The sequence below is a fragment of the Ranitomeya imitator genome, chromosome 1 (genome assembly GCF_032444005.1).
Source record: "Ranitomeya imitator isolate aRanImi1 chromosome 1, aRanImi1.pri, whole genome shotgun sequence".
NCBI classification, from domain to species: Eukaryota; Metazoa; Chordata; class Amphibia; order Anura; family Dendrobatidae; genus Ranitomeya; species Ranitomeya imitator.
This window is the reverse complement of record NC_091282.1, coordinates 109,286,786-109,300,540: the sequence shown is the minus strand read 5'-3', so window position 1 is coordinate 109,300,540 and position 13,755 is coordinate 109,286,786.

Genomic DNA, 13,755 nt, shown 5'->3' with positions numbered 1-13,755 from the left:
CGGGCTCTCGCTCATTTCCCTCCGCCTTCTTTAGACTGTGCGCCGTCAGCTGATCCCTAGCATGCCACGGCCGTGACACCGCACAGTCTGAAGAAGAGGGAAGGAGGGGAGTGAGAGTCGAGGTTATGCACTGTGCATGCCCATGGTTCCAAGGCCCGCAGTGGGATTACGTTAGATGAGACTGCGAGGTGGGATCTGGAGCAGCGTGGACGCACAGGCACTGACAGCCTGACACCAAATTATGTCAGAAGACAGGCAGCGCTAATTGGGCATGGCCAAGGGCTAACAGAACAGCGCAGGCTCCGTGGCAGCTTAAAACAACGCTGAGGAGGCAGCGCACGGCATCAAGGGGATAGGAATGACAGCTGTGCTGTGTTCCCATTACGAAGGAAATTCGCACCTCCGGAACGGTTTAACGGTATTAAAGGGACACATTTTTAGTGTTTACTTCGGTGTTTGCAAGGAGCATAATTAAAAGAGCAACCTTTTCCTTTTGCATCCTTAGTGCTGCACAACATGGCTCTTTCAGCTACAAACGTCTTGGGGGGGGGGGGTTAAAGGTTTCCTTTCAACTTGCTCCAATCAGGCTTCGGCCTACACTCTGTTCCTCTGCTCCTCCTGCTGTCCCTGGGCTCTAACACCGCCAGTTGGTGCCTGGAAGTGCTGTGTGCACAGTCAACAGTCGCTCCTCTGTTATTGGGGTTCAGTAACGTCAGCTGATCCCCAGCTGTGTGTGCGGCAATACCTCCAATCTGCTCCTCCTGCTGTCCCTGGGCTCTAACACCGCCAGTTGGTGCCTGGAAGTGCTGTGTGCACAGTCAACAGTCGCTCCTCTGTTATTGGGGTTCAGTAACGTCAGCTGATCCCCAGCTGTGTATCCGGCAACGTGTCATGCGACCGCCACGCTGGCACAACTAAAATGTAAGGGGACCTGTCCCCCCCCCCCCCTAGGCGTTTGTTACTGAAAGAGCCACCATGTGCAGCACTAATACTGCACAAGGGAAAGGTCGCTCTTGAAATTATGCTCCTTGCAAACGCTGAACTACACACTCATGTAATGTGTCCCCTCACACCGTCCAACCGTCCCGGAGGTGGGACTTTCCTTTGTAATGTGACACAGCACAGCCGTCATTGCTACCCCCTTGGCACCGTGCGCTGCCTCCTTAGCGTTGTTTGATTCCGTCATGGACCCTGCGCTGTTATGTTATCCCTTGGCCATGCACAGTTTGCGCTGCCCGTCCTCTGACATCATTTGTTGTCGTCCTGGCTGCGCCTGTGCGTCCACGCTGCCCGAAATCACACCTCGCAGTGTCGTCTAATGTGATCCCACAGTGGGCCTGGTATCCATGGCCATGCGCAGTGCATATACTAGCCTCTCACTCCCCTTCTTCACGCTTCTTCAGACTAGGCGGCGTCAGCTGATCCCTAATAGCATGCCACGGCCGTGACGCCGCACAGTCTGAAGAAGCAGGAAGGAGGTGAGTGAGAGGCGATGATATGCACTGCGCATGCCCATGGATCCCTGGCCCGCAGTGGGACTACATTAGATGACACTGCAAGGTTGGATCTCGGGCAGCTTGGACGCACAGGCACTGCCAGCCTGACACCTACATGATGTCAGAAGACGGGCACCGCTAACTGTGCATGGCCAAGGGATAACATTACAGTGCGGGCTCCGTGACAGAACCAAACAACGTTGAGGAGGTGGTGCCCGGCACCAAGGGGGTTGGAATGACGGCTGTGCTGTGTCACATTACAAAGGAAAGTCCCACTTCCGGGATGGTTTGACGGTGTGAGGGGACACATTATATGAGTGTGTACTTCAGCGTTTGCAAGGAGCATAATTTTCGGAGCCACCATTTTCCATGTGCAGTATTACTGCTGTACAAGATGGCTCTTTCAGCAACAAATGCCTGGGGGGGGGGGGTTAAAGGTTCCCTTTCAACTTGCTCCACTGCAGGCTTCGGCCTACACTCTGCTCCTCTTTGATTCCCTGGGTTTCAACACTGTCAGTTGCCACCTGGAAGTGTTGTCTACACAGAAAAAAACACTAGGTGATGTGTCAGTGGGGTTCAGCACCGCCAGCTGTTCCCCTGCTGTGTAGTCGGCAACGTGTCCAGCACAAGCCACGCTGGCACAACAGAACAAAAGCTGCCACCAGTGCAGGCTTCGGCCTACACTCTGCTCCTCTCCTCCTCCTGCTGACCCTGGGCTCAAACACCGCTAGTTTTTGCCCGGAAGTGCTAGCTGCACAGAGAAAAACACCAGCCAATGTGTTAGTGGGGTTCAGCAACGCCAGCTGTTCCCCTGCTGTGTAGCCGGCAACGTGACCTGCAAACGCCATGCAGGCACAGGAACTGAAATTAAAAGGGAACCTGGCCCCACCCCCCCAGGTGTTTCTATGTATAACAGCCACCTAGTACAGCAGTACTGCTGCATTTGTACAAGGTGGCTGACTTTTTCTCCTTGCCCACGTGGAACTCAACACGTACAAAATGTGTCTCATTGAGACCATTCCACTGTCCCTGAGGTGTGACTTTCCTTTGTAATGATACGCAGCACCCCCCTTGGTAGCGTTTCCCGTCTTTTGTCATCATGGTTAGCTGGCTGCGCCTGTGCATCCGCCCTGCTAGAAACAACGCCCCTCGTTGTCATATTTATTTTGTCAGCGAGGGTGTGGTTTATGGGCACGAGCAGTGCATATGTTCGCCTGTCTTAACTCATCTCCTTCCGCCTTCTTCAGACTGTGCGGCCTCCTGGCCGTGGTAGGCGATAAGGGATCAGCTGAGGCCGCCCAGTCTGGAGCAGGTGTAAGGACATGTGTAAGCGGCCAACCTATTTACTGCACAAGGCCACGAATCCCAGCCACGCAGTGTGATTTTTTGAAAACACACTGTGGGTCTGGGATTCATGTCCATCGCTAACCGCAACGGCCGACATGAAATGAGGTCAGAAGACAGGAAGCGCTCACAGCGCATGGCCAAGGGATCACAATAGCGCAGACTCCTGTACAGCAAATAAGAACGCTCAGGAATCTGCGCCCAGTACCTAGGTGCAAATTTTGACACCTGTGCTGCGTCTCGTTAAAAAGACAAGTCACGCCTCCACAACTGTTTGACAGTATAATGGTCTAAATAGTGTACGTGTTTTAGTCAGCGTGTGCAAGGAGCAAAACAAATAGAGCAACCTTTTACTTGTGCAGCATTAATGCTGCACAAGGTGTGGCTCTTGTACCTTGCAACACCTGAGGGGGGGTTAAAGGTAACCTTTGAAATTGGTTCAACTAGGCTTCGGCCTACACTCTGCTCCTCTACTCCTCCTGCTGACCCTGGGCTCAAACACCGCTAGTTTTTGCCCGGAAATGCTAGCTGCACAGAGAAAAACACCAGCCAATGTGTTAGTGGGGTTCAGCACCGCCAGCTGTTCCCCTGCTGTGTAGTCGGCAACGTGTCCAGCACAAGCCACGCTGGCACAACCGACCAAAAGCTGCCACCAGTGCAGGCTTCGGCCTACACTTTGCTCCTCTCCTCCTCCTGCTGACCCTGGGCTCAAACAACGCCAGTTTCTGCCCGGACATGCTAGCTGCACAGAGAAAAACACCAGCCAATGTGTTAGTGGGGTTCAGCACCGCCTGCTGTTCCCCCGCTGTGTAGCCGGCATCGTGTCCAGCACAAGCCACGCTGGCACAACCGACCAAAAGCTGCCACCAGTGCAGGCTTCGGCCTACACTTTGCTCCTCTCCTCCTCCTCCTGCTGACCCTGGGCTCTAACACCGCTAGTTTTTGCCCGGACATGCAATCTGCACAGAGAAAAACACCAGTCAATGTGTCAGTGGGGTTCAGCAACGCCAGCTGTTCCCCTGCTGTGTAGCTTGCAACGTGACCTGCAAACGCCACGCAGGCACATGAACTGAAATTGAAGGGAGCCTGCCCCCCACCCACAGGTGTTTCTATGTATATCAGCCACCTTGTACAGCAGTACTGCTGCATTTGTACGAGGTGGCTGACTGTTTCTCCTTGCCCACGTGGAACTCAACACGTACAAAATGTGTCTCATTAGAGACCATTACAATGTCCCTGAGGTGTGACTTTCCTTTGTAATGACACGCAGCACCACCCTTGTTAGCGCTGCCCGTCTTTTGACATCATTGGTTAGCTGGCTGCGCCTGTGCATCTCCCCTGCTCGAAACAACGGCCCTCGGTGTCTTATTTTTTTGGACAGCGAGGGTGTGATTGATGGGCATGTGCAGTGCATATGTTTGCCTGTGTTCACTCATCTCCTTCCGCCTTCTTCAGACTGGGTGTCCTCATGGCCGCGGCAGGCGATAAGGGATCAGATGAGGCCGCCCAGTCTGAAGCAGGTGTAAGGACATGTGTGAGCGGCAAACATATTTAGTGCACCAGGGCACGAATCCCAGCACCGCAGTGTGATTTTTTAAAAACACACTGTGGGTCTGGGATTCATGTCCATCGCTAACCGCAACGGCCGACATGAAATGAGGTCAGAAGACAGGAAGCGCTCACAGCGCATGGCCAAGGGATCACAATAGCGCAGACTCCTGTACAGCAAATAAGAACGCTCAGGAATCTGCGCCCAGTACCTAGGTGCAAATTTTGACACCTGTGCTGCGTCTCGTTAAAAAGACAAGTCACGCCTCCACAACTGTTTGACAGTATAATGGGCTAAATAGTGTACGTGTTTTAGTCAGCGTGTGCAAGGAGCAAAACAAATAGAGCAACCTTTTACTTGTGCAGCATTAATGCTGCACAAGGTGTGGCTCTTGTACCTTGCAACACCTGAGGGGGGGGTTAAAGGTAACCTTTGAAATTGGTTCAACTAGGCTTCGGCCTACACTCTGCTCCTCTACTCCTCCTGCTGACCCTGGGCTCAAACACCGCTAGTTTTTGCCCGGAAATGCTAGCTGCACAGAGAAAAACACCAGCCAATGTGTTAGTGGGGTTCAGCACCGCCAGCTGTTCCCCTGCTGTGTAGCCGGCATCGTGTCCAGCACAAGCCACGCTGGCACAACCGACCAAAAGCTGCCACCAGTGCAGGCTTCGGCCTACACTTTGCTCCTCTCCTCCTCCTCCTGCTGACCCTGGGCTCTAACACCGCTAGTTTTTGCCCGGACATGCAATCTGCACAGAGAAAAACACCAGTCAATGTGTCAGTGGGGTTCAGCAACGCCAGCTGTTCCCCTGCTGTGTAGCTTGCAACGTGACCTGCAAACGCCACGCAGGCACATGAACTGAAATTGAAGGGAGCCTGCCCCCCACCCACAGGTGTTTCTATGTATATCAGCCACCTTGTACAGCAGTACTGCTGCATTTGTACGAGGTGGCTGACTGTTTCTCCTTGCCCACGTGGAACTCAACACGTACAAAATGTGTCTCATTAGAGACCATTACAATGTCCCTGAGGTGTGACTTTCCTTTGTAATGACACGCAGCACCACCCTTGTTAGCGCTGCCCGTCTTTTGACATCATTGGTTAGCTGGCTGCGCCTGTGCATCTCCCCTGCTCGAAACAACGGCCCTCGGTGTCTTATTTTTTTGGACAGCGAGGGTGTGATTGATGGGCATGTGCAGTGCATATGTTTGCCTGTGTTCACTCATCTCCTTCCGCCTTCTTCAGACTGGGTGTCCTCATGGCCGCGGCAGGCGATAAGGGATCAGATGAGGCCGCCCAGTCTGAAGCAGGTGTAAGGACATGTGTGAGCGGCAAACATATTTAGTGCACCAGGGCACGAATCCCAGCACCGCAGTGTGATTTTTTAAAAACACACTGTGGGTCTGGGATTCATGTCCATCGCTAACCGCAACGGCCGACATGAAATGAGGTCAGAAGACAGGAAGCGCTCACAGCGCATGGCCAAGGGATCACAATAGCGCAGACTCCTGTACAGCAAATAAGAACGCTCAGGAATCTGCGCCCAGTACCTAGGTGCAAATTTTGACACCTGTGCTGCGTCTCGTTAAAAAGACAAGTCACGCCTCCACAACTGTTTGACAGTATAATGGGCTAAATAGTGTACGTGTTTTAGTCAGCGTGTGCAAGGAGCAAAACAAATAGAGCAACCTTTTACTTGTGCAGCATTAATGCTGCACAAGGTGTGGCTCTTGTACCTTGCAACACCTGAGGGGGGGGTTAAAGGTAACCTTTGAAATTGGTTCAACTAGGCTTCGGCCTACACTCTGCTCCTCTACTCCTCCTGCTGACCCTGGGCTCAAACACCGCTAGTTTTTGCCCGGAAATGCTAGCTGCACAGAGAAAAACACCAGCCAATGTGTTAGTGGGGTTCAGCACCGCCAGCTGTTCCCCTGCTGTGTAGTCGGCAACGTGTCCAGCACAAGCCACGCTGGCACAACCGACCAAAAGCTGCCACCAGTGCAGGCTTCGGCCTACACTTTGCTCCTCTCCTCCTCCTGCTGACCCTGGGCTCAAACAACGCCAGTTTCTGCCCGGACATGCTAGCTGCACAGAGAAAAACACCAGCCAATGTGTTAGTGGGGTTCAGCAACGCCAGCTGTTCCCCTGCTGTGTAGCTTGCAACGTGACCTGCAAACGCCACGCAGGCACATGAACTGAAATTGAAGGGAGCCTGCCCCCCACCCACAGGTGTTTCTATGTATATCAGCCACCTTGTACAGCAGTACTGCTGCATTTGTACGAGGTGGCTGACTTTTTCTCCTTGCCCACGTGGAACTCAACACGTACAAAATGTGTCTCATTAGAGACCATTACAATGTCCCTGAGGTGTGACTTTCCTTTGTAATGACACGCAGCACCCCCATTGTTAGCGCTGCCCGTCTCCTGACATCATTGGTTGGCTGGCTGTGCCTGTGCGTCCCCCCTGCCCGACACAACGCCCCCCGTTGTCTCATATATTTTGACTGCGAGGGTGTGATTGATGGGCACGAGCAGTGCATATGTTCCCCTGTTTTCACTCCCCTCCTTCCGCCTTCTTCTGACTGTGCGGCCTCATGGCCGCGGCATGCGATAAGGGATCAGCTGAGGCCGCCCAGTCTGAAGCAGGTGTAAGGACATGTGTGAGCGGCGATCATATTTACTGCACAAGGCCACGAATCCCAGCACCGCAGTGTGACTTTAGGAAAAGCCACTGTGGGTCTGGGATTTATGGCCATCGTTAACCGCACCGGCCAACATGAAATGAGGTCATGAGACGGCCTGCACTAACAGGGTATTGCCAAGGGATAACACAAGAGCGCAGACTCCTGTACAGCAAATAACAACGCTCAGGAATCTGCGCCCAGTACCTAGGTGCAAATTTTGACACCTGTGCTGCGTCTCGTTAAAAAGACAAGTCACGCCTCCACAACTGTTTGACAGTATAATGGGCTAAATAGTGTACGTGTTTAATTCAGCGTGTGCAAGGAGCAAAATTAAATAGAGCAACCTTTGACTTGTGCATCATTAATGCTGTTCAAGGTGTGGCTCTTGTACCTTGCAACACCTGAGGGGGGGGTTAAAGGTAACCTTTGAAATTGGTTCAACTAGGCTTCGGCCTACACTCTGCTCCTCTACTCCTCCTGCTGACCCTGGGCTCAAACAACGCCAGTTTCTGCCCGGAAATGCTAGCTGCACAGAGAAAAACACCAGCCAATGTGTTAGTGGGGTTCAGCACCGCCAGCTGTTCCCCTGCTGTGTAGTCGGCAACGTGTCCAGCACAAGCCACGCTGGCACAACAGAACAAAAGCTGCCACCAGTGCAGGCTGCGGCCTACACTTTGCTCCTCTCCTCCTCCTCCTGCTGACCCTGGGCTCTAACACCGCTAGTTTTTGCCCGGACATGCAATCTGCACAGAGAAAAACACCAGTCAATGTGTCAGTGGGGTTCAGCAACGCCAGCTGTTCCCCTGCTGTGTAGCTTGCAACGTGACCTGCAAACGCCACGCAGGCACATGAACTGAAATTGAAGGGAGCCTGCCCCCCACCCACAGGTGTTTCTATGTATAACAGCCACCTTGTACAGCAGTACTGCTGCATTTGTACAAGGTGGCTGACTTTTTCTCCTTGCACACGTGGAACTCAACAAGTACAAAATGTGTCTCATTACAGACCATTACAATGTCCCTGAGGTGTGACTTTCCTTTTTAATGACACGCAGCACCCCCATTGTTAGCGCTGCCCGTCTCCTGACATCATTGGTTGGCTGGCTGTGCCTGTGCGTCCCCCCTGCCCGACACAACGCCCCCCGTTGTCTCATATATTTTGACTGCGAGGGTGTGATTGATGGGCACGAGCAGTGCATATGTTCCCCTGTTTTCACTCCCCTCCTTCCGCCTTCTTCTGACTGTGCGGCCTCATGGCCGCGGCATGCGATAAGGGATCAGCTGAGGCCGCCCAGTCTGAAGCAGGTGTAAGGACATGTGTGAGCGGCGAACATATTTACTGCACAAGGCCACGAATCCCAGCACCGCAGTGTGACTTTAGGAAAAGCCACTATGGGTCTGGGATTTATGGCCATCGTTAACCGCACCGGCCAACATGAAATGAGGTCATGAGACGGCCTGCACTAACAGGGTATTGCCAAGGGATAACACAATAGCGCAGACTCCTGTACAGCAAATAACAACGCTCAGGAATCTGCGCCCAGTACCTAGGTGCAAATTTTGACACCTGTGCTGCGTCTCGTTAAAAAGACAAGTCACGCCTCCACAACTGTTTGACAGTATAATGGGCTAAATAGTGTACGTGTTTAATTCAGCGTGTGCAAGGAGCAAAATTAAATAGAGCAACCTTTGACTTGTGCATCATTAATGCTGTTCAAGGTGTGGCTCTTGTACCTTGCAACACCTGAGGGGGGGGGTTAAAGGTAACCTTTGAAATTGGTTCAACTAGGCTTCGGCCTACACTCTGCTCCTCTACTCCTCCTGCTGACCCTGGGCTCAAACACCGCTAGTTTTTGCCCGGAAATGCTAGCTGCACAGAGAAAAACACCAGCCAATGTGTTAGTGGGGTTCAGCACCGCCAGCTGTTCCCCCGCTGTGTAGCCGGCATCGTGTCCAGCACAAGCCACGCTGGCACAACCGACCAAAAGCTGCCACCAGTGCAGGCTTCGGCCTACACTTTGCTCCTCTCCTCCTCCTCCTGCTGACCCTGGGCTCTAACACCGCTAGTTTTTGCCCGGACATGCAATCTGCACAGAGAAAAACACCAGTCAATGTGTCAGTGGGGTTCAGCAACGCCAGCTGTTCCCCTGCTGTGTAGCTTGCAACGTGACCTGCAAACGCCACGCAGGCACATGAACTGAAATTGAAGGGAGCCTGCCCCCCACCCACAGGTGTTTCTATGTATAACAGCCACCTTGTACAGCAGTACTGCTGCATTTGTACGAGGTGGCTGACTTTTTCTCCTTGCCCACGTGGAACTCAACACGTACAAAATGTGTCTCATTAGAGACCATTACAATGTCCCTGAGGTGTGACTTTCCTTTGTAATGACACGCAGCACCACCCTTGTTAGCGCTGCCCGTCTTTTGACATCATTGGTTAGCTGGCTGCGCCTGTGCATCTCCCCTGCTCGAAACAACGGCCCTCGGTGTCTTATTTTTTTGGACAGCGAGGGTGTGATTGATGGGCATGTGCAGTGCATATGTTTGCCTGTGTTCACTCATCTCCTTCCGCCTTCTTCAGACTGGGTGTCCTCATGGCCTCGGCAGGCGATAAGGGATCAGATGAGGCCGTCCAGTCTGAAGCAGGTGTAAGGACATGTGTGAGCGGCAAACATATTTACTGCACCAGGGCACGAATCCCAGCACCGCAGTGTGATTTTTTAAAAACACACTGTGGGTCTGGGATTCATGTCCATCGCTAACCGCAACGGCCAACATGAAATGAGGTCATAAGACAGGAAGCGCTCACAGCGCATGGCCAAAGGATCACAAGAGCGCAGACTCCTGTACAGCAACTAACAACGCTCAGGAAGCTGCGCCCATGCAAAAAGGTGTTGTTTTCGACACCTGTGCTGCTTTTCTTTAAAAAGACAAGTCACGCCTCCACTACTGTTAAACAGTATAATGGGCTAAATAGTCTACGTGTTGCATTCAGCTTGTGCAAGTAGACAAATTAATAGAGCAACCTTTTACTTGTGCAGCATTAATGCTGCAGAAGGAGTGGCTCTTGTTCTTTGTAACACCTGAGGGGGGGTTAAAGGTAACCTTTGAAATTGGTTCAACTAGGCTTCGGCCTACACTCTGCTCCTCTCCTCCTCCTGCTGACCCTGGGCTCTAACAACGCTAGTTTTTGCCCGGAAATGCTAGCTGCACAGAGAAAAACACCAGCCAATGTGTTAGTGGGGTTCAGCACCGCCAGCTGTTCCCCTGCTGTGTAGTCGGCAACGTGTCCAGCACAAGCCACGCTGGCACAACCGACCAAAAGCTGCCACCAGTGCAGGCTTCGGCCTACACTTTGCTCCTCTCCTCCTCCTGCTGACCCTGGGCTCAAACAACGCCAGTTTCTGCCCGGACATGCTAGCTGCACAGAGAAAAACACCAGCCAATGTGTTAGTGGGGTTCAGCAACGCCAGCTGTTCCCCCGCTGTGTAGCCGGCATCGTGTCCAGCACAAGCCACGCTGGCACAACCGACCAAAAGCTGCCACCAGTGCAGGCTTCGGCCTACACTTTGCTCCTCTCCTCCTCCTCCTGCTGACCCTGGGCTCAAACACCGCTAGTTTTTGCCCGGAAATGCTAGCTGCACAGAGAAAAACACCAGCCAATGTGTTAGTGGGGTTCAGCACCGCCAGCTGTTCCCCTGCTGTGCAGCTTGCAACGTGACCTGCAAACGCCACGCAGGCACATGAACTGAAATTGAAGGGAGCCTGGCCCCCACCCCCAGGTGTTTCTATGTATAACAGCCACCTTGTACAGCAGTACTGCTGCATTTGTACAAGGTGGCTGATGTTTTCTCCTTGCCCACGTGGAACTCAACACGTACAAAATGTGTCTCTTTGAGACCATTCCACTGTCCCTGAGGTGTGACTTTCCTTTCTAATGATACGCAGCACCCCCCTTGGTAGCGCTTCCCGTCTTCTGACATCATTGGTTGGCTACTTGCGCCTGTTCGTCCGCCCTGCCTGAATAAAATGCTCCTCGTTGTCTTAATTATTTTGACTGCGAGGGTGTGATTGATGGGCACGAGCAGTGCATATCTTCGCCTGTCTTAACTCATCTCCTTCAGCCTTCTTCAGACTGTGCAGCCTCATGGCCGCGGCATGCGAGAAGGGATCAGCAGAGGCCGCCCAGTCTGAAGCAGGTGTAAGGACGTGTGTGAGCGGCCAAAATATTTACTGCTCAAGGCCACGAATCCCAGCACCGCAGTGTGGCTTTATGAAAAGACACTGTGGGTCTGGGATTTATGGCCATCGTTAACCGCACCGGCCAACATGAAATGATGTCATAAGATGGGCAGCGCTAACAGGGCATTGCCAAGGGATAACACAAGAGCGCAGACTCCTGTACAGCAAATAACAACGCTCAGGAAGCTGCTCCAAGCACCAAGGCGTTATTTTGGACACCTGTGCTGCGTCTCATCAAAAAACCAAGTCACGCATCCACTACAGTTTGACTGTAGAATGGGGTAAATTGTGTATGTCTTTCATTCAGCGTGTGCAAGTAGACAAATTAATAGAGCAACCTTTCACTTGTGCAGCATTAATACTGCACAAGGTGTGTCTCTTGTACTTTGTAACACCTGAGGGGGGGGTTAAAGGTTTCCTTTGAAATTGGTTCAACTAAGCTTCGGCCTACACTCTGCTCCTCTCCTCCTCCTCCTGCTTCAACACGGGCTCTAACATCGCTAGTTTTTGCCCGCAAGTGCTAGCTGCACAGAGAAAAACACACGCCATTGTGTTAGTGGGGTTCAGCAACGCCAGCTGTTCCCCCAGTGTGTAGCCGGCAAAGTGTCCTGCAAACGCAACGCAGACACAAAGCTGCCTCCAGTGCAGGCTTCGGCCTACACTCATCTCCCCCTGCTTACCCTTTGCTCCAACACCGCTAGTTGGGGCTCTAGGAAGACAATCTTTAATAGGCAAGGCAACGCATCCGGGTTCCAGCACCGCCAGCTGGTTCTCGGCAGTGTTCTTGTCACAGGTACTCCCTCGTGCCAAGCCTGGTTTCAGCACCGTCAGCTGTTTCCGGGTTGTGTCAAGCTCACTGAGACACCTATGCTTGCCTCGTCGTGGTGCGGTCGGGTTAGCCAACTCCAGGGTGCCTCCAGTTTAGGAGCTTCCTATGTGGGCTGCGTGAACTGGTAGTCAAGGCTGGTTCTGTAGTGCCAGTAGGCCCAGCTCCCCCTGTAGGACTGTTGGGGTTCGGTAACTGCGGCTGCCTCGCGGCCTAGCTGTTCTCTCCTCTCCTGTGGACCTTCGGGTCCACCACCTGGTTCCAGCACCGTCAGCTGGTTCCGGGCCGAGCCTTTGGCTTAGGTGCCTCCTCCTGGGTATCCGAGTTCCGCCAACGCCAGGCGGTCCTTGGTAGTGCTTTTAAGCGCGGGCACCTACAGCTTAGTAACCGGGTTCCAGCACCGTCAGCTGGTCCTCGGTCGTGCCATTGGCTCTTGCACACTGGGGCAACGCATCCGGGTTCCAGCACCGCCAGCTGGTTCTCGGCAGTGTTTTTGTCACAGGTACTCCCTCGTGCCAAGCCTGGTTTCAGCACCGTCAGCTGTTTCCGGGTTGTGTCAAGCTCACTGAGACACCTATGCTTGCCTCGTCGTGGTGCGGTCGGGTTAGCCAACTCCAGGGTGCCTCCAGTTTAGGAGCTTCCTATGTGGGCTGCGTGAACTGGTAGTCAAGGCTGGTTCTGTAGTGCCAGTAGGCCCAGCTCCCCCTGTAGGACTGTTGGGGTTCGGTAACTGCGGCTGCCTCGCGGCCTAGCTGTTCTCTCCTCTCCTGTGGACCTTCGGGTCCACCACCTGGTTCCAGCACCGTCAGCTGGTTCTCGGCAGTGTCTTTTGCTCTTGTACCTTCTGCTCCCCATCCTGGTTCCAGTACCGTCAGCTGGTTCCGGGCAGAGCCTTTGGCTTAGGTGCCTCCTTCTGGGTATCCAAGTTCCACCAACGTCAGGTGGTCCTTGGTAGTGCTTTCAGGCACGGGTACCTCCTGCTTAGTAACCGGGTTCCAGTAACGTCAGCTGGTCCTCGGTAGTTCCATTGGCTCTTGGACCTTCGGCTACCCATCCGGGTTCCAGTACCGTCAGCTGGTTCTCGGCAGTGTCTTTTGCTCTTGTACCTTCTGCTCCCCATCCTGGTTCCAGTAACGTCAGCTGGTTCCGGGCAGAGCCTTTGGCTTAGGTGCCTCCTTCTGGGTATCCGAGTTCCGTCAACGTCAGGCGGTCCTTGGTAGTGCTTTTTAGCACGGGTACCTCCTGCTTAGTAACCGGGTTCCAGTAACGTCAGCTGGTCCTCGGTAGTTCCATAGGCTCTTGAACCTTCGGGTAGCCATCCGAGTTCCAGTTCCATCAGCTGGTTCTTGGCATTTTCTCAGCCTTCTTGTACCTTCTGCTACATTTCCAAGTTGAAGACCCTAACGTCGACGACCCGGAAGACCACCACGATGACGACGACACGGAAGACCACCCCGATGACGACGACGACGACGGCGGAGACGACGACGGCGGAGATGACGACACTGGAGACGACGACCCTGGAGACGACGACATGGAAGACCGAGAAGCAGAAGAACAAGAGGCTGCAGAACAAAGAGCAGAAGAACATTAAGCATAAGACTTAATATCAG